The 8,251-nt window shown below is 37.5% G+C and overlaps 2 pseudogenes; one reads left to right on the top strand and one right to left on the bottom strand.

The window, feature by feature from the left end:
• Positions 1-1,393: 1,393 nt before the first annotated feature.
• LOC149546199 (secreted RxLR effector protein 161 pseudogene) lies at positions 1,394-1,910 on the top strand (annotated as a pseudogene).
• A 21-nt stretch (positions 1,911-1,931) lies between these two features.
• LOC149546198 (uncharacterized) lies at positions 1,932-2,989 on the bottom strand (annotated as a pseudogene).
• Between the last annotated feature and the right edge of the window lie 5,262 nt (positions 2,990-8,251).

Here is an 8,251-nt window from a genome sequence, read left to right as displayed (position 1 = left end):
GTGGGAGCACAGACCAGCATCTTGGTAATTCATGGGAACAGCTTCATGCTGAAGAGACAGTTTCACGACAGTTTCATGGCAGTCAAAGTCTCTTTCACCGTGTAGGTAATATGGCAGGTAGAGGTAACATGTCTCCAAATCAACATAGTTCACATACTGGTTTTGAGGCACCCAATACAAATATATCACAGGGAGAAGGCACACTTCAAAATAATCTTCAAGTGTTTGATCAAACATACCCTCATGATATTGGAAACAAATCTCATAGTTCCAATACACAACAAAGACGATACATTGTCTCAAAAGGAAGCCCTCATGAGTTATGTGATTTGACCATTTCAGAATCTAATAAAAATCAAAGTGATGTCAATCCTAAAAGGACTGCTATTAAAGATAGAGGAGAACAAGAAAATCCTCAAGGCTTGAGAAAGTCTACTAGAGAAAGGAAAATACCAGCTAAATTCTCTGATTATGAATTATTGTACGCTGAAGAAGCAGAGCCTTCAATTCTAGTTTCAGAATTTTCAGAACCATCTACATTCAAAGCAGCTCTCAATGATGTCAATAGTGATAAATGGAAAACAACAATGCGTGAAGAAATGGATTCTTTACTCAAGAATCGAACCTAGGATTTGGTCTCTCTTCCACCTAATCGAAGACCACTTAGGAACAAGTGATAAAGGGATTTGATCAAAAACAATGGATAGATTTCAATGAAATCTTCTCACCAGTTGTCAAAATGACAACTATCCAAACTATTATGGGATTAGCAACTGCATGGGATCTTGAATTAGAACAACTTGATGTGAAAACCACTTTCCTACATGGTGATGTAGAAGAAGAACTGTACATGGAACAGCCACAAGGGTTCATAAAGAAGGGACATGAACACCTTTATTGCAAATTAAATCAGAGCTTGTATGGCCTGAAACAAGCCCCAAGACAGTGGTATGTAAAATTTGATTGCTTCATGGTTGAGCATAATTTCACAAGATGTGAATAAGATCCATGTGTCTACTTCAAGAAACTTCCAAGTGGAGAGTTTGTCATCCTTCTTCTTTATGTCGATGACATGTTAGTAGCTGGCACAAACAAAAGAGTCATTAATGAGTTGAAGCAAAAATTGGTAAGCAAATTTGTAATGAAAGACTTAGGGGTGGCCAAAAAGATTCTTGGCATGACAATAACAAGGGATAGGAAAAAGAGGGAAATCAATTTGTCTCAAAAACAATACATTGACAAAGTTGTTGAAAGATTTGGCATGGCTGAATCCAAAGTAACTCCAATTCCTCTTGCTGGTCACTTTCGATTAAGTTCTGAATTATGTCCTCACACACAGGAAGAAAAAGAATTTATGGAGAAAATTCCATACAAATCAGCCATTGGTAGTATTATGTATGCTATGGTTTCTACTCGCCCCGACATTGCTCATGAAGTGGGAGTTGTGAGCAGGTTCATGAGCAATCCCGAAAAAGCTCATTGGGAAGCCATCAAATGGATACTAAGGTATCTAAAAGGCACTTCAAATTATGTTTTATGTTTTGGCAGAAACAAAGTTCAGCTACAAGGTTACACTGATTCTGATCTTGCTAGAGACTTGGATAAACGAAGGTCTACCATTGGTTACACCTTCACATTTGCTGGAGCTGCGATCAGCTGGGCATCACGGTTGCAACATTCCATTGCTCTTTCTTCAGCTGAAGCTGAATACTTAGCTCTTTCCGAAGGTGCAAGGGAAATGATTTGGCTTCAGCAGTTACTTGGTGACTTGAAAGTTCATCAAAATGAATATAATCTATTTTGTGACAGCCGTAGTGCAATCTTCATGGCACATAATCAACCATCCCAACGTCGCTCCAAGCATGTTGATGCACATGCTCACTTTGTTCGTCATGAGAGCCAAAATCTAATTAATGTAACCATTAATTAATCTACAGCAACGAAGATCCAGCAGGACCGACACCCAAGTGAAGATTCAAACCATTAGCCGAACCAGAGACATGAAATGAACTTTCAAAACCCGCCTGTAATTCACCATTTTGAGGCTGCTGCAAATATTTGTGGGTAGGATAGAAAAATCCATCACTGCCATAGACCGAAGAAGCAAAGGAAGAAAAGCCAGTCTGCGTTGGCGGCACGTAGAGCCAGGAGGGTCGAAAGAAGGAATCGCCGCCAGGGGCAATCATGCCGCCATAGTACGGACCAAGGAGAGCCAAGCGGTTTTGCATGGGATTTTCGTACAGACTGTTAATGGCCCTTGCATGGGCTCTCTTCGCCCTTTGCCGCTCTTTCTTGTGGGCATTTTGATGGCCTCCCAAACCTTGAGAATTGCCAAACTTGCGGCTGCAGAAATGACATTCGAATTTCCTACCATTGATGTTCTCTATCACGCTGGACCTTTCTTTGATCTCCTCGCTCGCCACGCTGGATTTCTCCTTCTCTTCATTCTTATCTGAATCTTCGGCCCTCTGCATGAGCTCCACTTCGAACAATCAAAGCAGCTTTTCAGGCTTTGGAGTGCCTTCATTGGTTTCTTCCATGTATTTTCTCTTCAGCAACCCGGTGGACTCCATTAGGCGGTCTTGGTCTTCTTCTTGTTGTTGTTTTTGCAGAAGCAGGGCCAGGGAAAGTCCGCACGGATTATCTGAATGGGGGAAAGGCAATAAATTTGTCCAACTAGGAGATTCTCATCATAATTGAAATTTGAGGAGCCTGTCAGGGCGTTACGAGTGTGACAGGCATGGTGAGTGAATGAATAGAGCATTACCACTATCACTGCCACAATCAGTCAATCAATCAATGCCTCTGATTAACGCCCATGATAGCCTTGCCCCAGCCTTCACATGCTGGCCCATCTATATTCATTCAAATTCCCCTCCCCCTCACAAAATAGCAACTTTCTTTTATATAGGATAAAACGTATTGCTGGAATAGGTGAAAGGGACTTTGACTGCCATGAAACTGCCGTGAAATTGTCTAACAGTTTCATGGCAGTCAAAGTCCCTTTCACCTATTCCAGCAATACGTTTTATCCTATATAAAAGAAAGTTGCTATTTTGTGAGGGGGAGGGGAATTTGAATGAATATAGATGGGCCGGCATGTGAAGGCTGGGGTAAGGCTATCATGGGCGTTAATCAGAGGCATTGATTGATTGACTGATTGTGGCAGTGATAGTGGCAATGCTCTATTCATTCACTCACCATGCCTGTCACACTCGTAACGCCCTGACAGGCCCCCCAAATTTCAATTATGATGAGAATCTCCTAGTTGGACAAATTCATTGCTTTTCCCCCATTCAGATAATCCGTGGGGACTTTCCCTGGCCCTGCTTCTGCAAAAACAACAACAAGAAGAAGACCAAGACCGCCTAATGGAGTCCACTGGGTTGCTGAAGAGAAAATACATGGAAGAAACCAATGAAGGCACTCCAAAGCCTGAAAAGCTGCTTTGATTGTTCGGAGTGGAGCTCATGCAGAGGGCCGAAGATTCAGATAAGAACGAAGAGAAGGAGAAATCCAGCATGGCGAGCGAGGAGATCAAAGAAAGGTCCAGCGTGGTAGAGAACATCAATGGCAGGAAATTCGAATGTCATTTCTGCAGCCGCAAGTTTGGCAATTCTCAGGCTTTGGGAGGCCATCAAAATGCCCACAAGAAAGAGCGGCAGAGAGCGAAGAGAGCCCATGCAAGGGCCGTTAACAGTCTGTACGAAAATCCCATGCAAAACCGCTTGGCTCTCCTCGGTCCGTACTATGGCGGCATGATTGCCCCTGGCGGCGCTTCCTTCGTTCGGCCCTCCTGGCTCTACGTGCCGCCAACGCAGACTGGCGTTTCTTCCTTTGCTTCTTCGGTCTATGGCGGCGATGGATCTTTCTATTCTCCCCACAAATATTTGCAGCGGCCTCAGAATGGTGAATTACAGGCGGGTTTTGAAAGTTCATTTCATGGCTCTACGTGCCGCCAACGCAGACTGGCGTTTCTTCCTTTGCTTCTTCGGTCTATGGCGGCGATGGATCTTTCTATCCTCCCCACAAATATTGGCAGCGGCCTCAGAATGGTGAATTACAGGCGGGTTTTGAAAGTTCATTTCATGTCTCTGGTTCGGCTAATGGTTTGAATCTTCACTTGGGTGTCGGTCCTGCTGGATCTTCGCTGCTGTAGATTAATTAATGGTTACATTAATTAGATTTTGGCTCTCGGGGATTTCGTGCTTTGAAATCGCAGGTGGGAAAATGTAGGGATCCTTTTGGATCATTTTGGATTTATGGTAATTCGAGCTGCTTTTAGCTTTGTATAATCGTTTTGTTCAATGTGCTTGTTCAAATTTTGTACCGTGTCATACTTGCCAAAAAGGCTTTTCTTCAAAATGAAATAGTATTGGACTGTATGTAATGTTGGGGCTCTTCGCTGTAAATACTACCATTCTGTATCATGCAGATTCTATGGCCCCACAAAAAGGGTAGTGTTAACTACTCTGATATTGAGATATGTTAGGAGGGATTGCATGTACAAGCAATAATTAGAAAAGTTGACCGTTCTCAACTTTTTAAAGAATAATTATGGTGTCTAGAATCAATATCCATGGCATCCAATGAGTAGGCTATGAGATTTCTTTTCTAGTTTTCCGTGGTAGTGAATTCTCAACGCAGCTTTTCCATCGGTTCAAATAACAATTTTGAGAGTATAAGACTCTTATGAAGACGCTTGATGTTTTAGAAAGTTTAGAAAGCTAAAATTAGAGAGTAGAGTTGTGGGAGACACGTATTGCATGAAGTTATATGCATGCTCAGGCAGCTTAGCGGATTAGGTGCTTGTCATAAATAATTTATGTTGGTATTGTAGATTAAATTTCTGGAGGAAATGATTAAAGTCACACATTAAATTATTGTGTAGATCTTAAATTTCCATCATCTTTACAAATTATGATGGGATTGTATGTTTGATGTATTGAGGTAAGGGTTATATTAAAGATGGAGAGCAGAAAATAGTCATATTAGTGTTAGGTTTCTATGATTGTAATTGGCAGTGTATGAAGTTACATTTATAATTAACTGATAAATTAGAATAAAGTATATATCATAAATCTTAATATTGTACATTGTTTTATAGAGATTGTGATGAAGATTATAAGATACTTACAAAGAAAACAGATGTTTTAAAAAATTTAGAAAGCTAAAATGAGAGAGCAAAGTCATGATTTACATGAAATATTGAGAGACAAGTATTGCATGAAGTTATATGCATGGTCAAGCAGCTTATTAGATTAGGTGCTCATCAATCACAATTAATGTTGGTATTGCAAGTTAAATTTCTTGAGGAAAGGATTAAATTTACAGATTAAATTAGTAAGTTAAGTAATCTTGTAGATCCTAAATGTCACCATTTTATACAAATTATGGTGCTTATGTGAATTTAATGTATTGAGGAAAGGGTTATATTAAAGATTTGGATGCTAGTTAGGGAAGAGGGAAAATGTTTGAAGAAGATAATAGTCATATTAGTGTTAGGTATGTATGATTGTAACATTCGTGATCAAGCAACAAACTCGAGGAAAGTGTTTATGATAGATCTTTATGTTGTATAGTATTTTATAGGGTTTGTGGTGGTACTGTAAGTATTTTTTTCTTAACGACTATACTAAGTTGGGATATTAAAGGTGTTGTGGAATGTTAAGAGATAATATATACTGGTGTTAAATTTATATATATCTAAAATCGTTTATTATTGAATAACATTTATTAAGAATTGGTTGTGTTCAACTAAGTTTTATATGTATAATTATCTTCTTAAATGGACAAAAATATGATCTTATTTCTCTGATGAGTTTGAAGAAATTAAAGAAAATAATTAGACTTAAGAAAGATTTTAATTTTAATGTTTTTGTAACACTTCAATAGATGTTTTTTATACTTGAATGTTTCTAATTTACTTATGATGGGTGTCTCCCTACATCTCATATACAATGGAATACAAAACCACCCTAAGCCTAAATTTACTTAGCATGACCCAAAAGAATGAAGCGGTGTTAGTGCAAGACCAAGATAAATTAATAAAAAATTGGTTATTTGTTGTAGAAATCAAAATGTATGCATGTGAAATTTAAAAATCAAGATTTACATAATGATAAAGGAAATTGTAACCAAAAAGATATAATATCATATCTAATTCATTCAAGTAAATGCTAGGTAAAAATAAGAATGATGTACTCACCTTGAGGGTTTACACAAGACAAGTGAATTTCAAATCTAGAAAAACTTATCAAAATATTGTTTAAATTAGAAATGTTTTTGGGTGGAATCCTAAGACCTATAATTATTGACTATGAAAATTATAGGGATCCAAGAAAATGGTGACTTAATATCCAATTTGACATAGGCATAAAAACTATTTAAGATTATGGGTAAAATCAATTTGTAGCTATAAAACACTAAAGAATGAATATGCAACTTTGTACCTATTCGTCGATAGAAGAGAGAAGGGGGGATCATTGTGGAAAGAATTGCCTTTGTCATGCCCCTGTATAACAATAACCATGAAAGGAAATAAGACAAGTATTTAAATACCTACCTTACTTGTAAAACCTGCATGGATGGATGTTAATATCTACAAACCCATGAAGATGCATGTATATTGGCTCTGAAAATATATGTTGTAGAATAGAAATGTTCTTCACAAATGAAATTGATCTACACTTGAACATTTATGTCTATTTGATCTACTGAATAGAGAAGAGGAAAAGAATGATGGGTCAAATAGACATAAATGCTCAAATACAATCTTGTCTCATTGATACAAAATTCTCTCTTCCTCTACTTGACCACCATGGAAGAGAGAATTTTGTATCAATGAGACAAGATTATATTTGAATGGAAGAAGACTTGGAGATCTTGAAATGGGAACCTCTCCTTCAAGTCTTGAATTAGAAAGTGGTTGATTCTAACTAAAATCACCAAAACTGGATTGCACATAAATTTTGTTGTGAAAATATGCATGTCAAAATAAGGAATTCACAAATTATTTTGTACTCATTTTGGTCCAAACCACAATCAAGACTAGAAAATAAATACCCCCACATTTGGTCTATGTCAAATCTAAATTATCCTCCTGCAGAAAAGGTCAATGTGGACCTAGTCCTCACGATAAGGCCAAATTTGACCTAGTATTATATAGGGATATCTTGTAGAATGGGCTTGGGAATTAGGAAGTGTTAAGAGCTTTCAAGGATAAAATATTAAATTAGAAGGAAATAACAAATAAATAAATTTGGATAATAGCTTGGACTATATTAATGCAATAGACTTTTGAGTGGAAATAATAAATTTTTTCTAGTATAGAAATTAAAAAATATTTTTCATATTTTTTAAAGTGGGAAGAGTGGAAACTGTCAACCAATAACATTATAATATAAAGGCCCCATTCCCCTATCTTGGATGGCTCAAATTAAACTTTGACAAGTCATTTGCGAGTAACCTAGCTTCGGATATAGACGTGTCATAAGAATATTTAGAATAACTCGGGCGGTAAGTGACGTTGGAAATATGGTCAAATCAATGTCTTGATAGTTTTCATTTATGGCAACGTACATTCAACATTTCATTTATGCATTTAGAGTTAGAAAATTGTCTAAGTGTTAGAGTTTGTATGTAATGGGCACCCCTGGATGTCCCAAAAAACTAAACCAAATTGCTGAAAGGAATTATGTCAAACAGTTTGCATTCAACTTCTTATTTCTCCGTTTAATGTTTTAAACCCCTTATAATTCCGGAAATCAAACATTTATTGTTTGTTGTGTTTCGTGCATGGAATTGGTATCATACAACATAAACAAGAAAGAAACTACAATGATATGCAAAGTGGAAATGAACTGCTGCTAATAAAATGTTATTTTCAGAATTCATAAAATCAAATACATAGCAGATTTATCAACTCACTAATTACTTCAGCAATATTGTCATAATACTCCAGCCCATGCTTACGAACTTGCTGCTACAATACTTTGTCCTCCAATCAGTCCACTACCTTCATAATACCATTCCCTCCAAGCGGCATAAGCGTCGGACAAGTAGTGAAGAAGATATGAGAAAAATATCAAATCTGCTTATAGCCGAAAATGCAACTAAACTGCCTGATAATGAAGCCAATAAGAAAGAATTCCAAAGGCCAAACCCCAAGGGAATGACGTCTAGAATGTTACAAGAGAGGATAGACGTCCTCAAATGCCAAAAACAAAGCTGCAACTCACACACCAATTTC

This window comes from Cupressus sempervirens, chromosome 7 (genome assembly GCF_028749045.1).
Source record: "Cupressus sempervirens isolate cs-2001-9-10 chromosome 7, ASM2874904v1, whole genome shotgun sequence".
NCBI lineage: Eukaryota > Viridiplantae > Streptophyta > Pinopsida > Cupressales > Cupressaceae > Cupressus > Cupressus sempervirens.
Note: the sequence above shows the minus strand (reverse complement) of the source record. Positions and strands in the feature narration are given on the sequence as shown.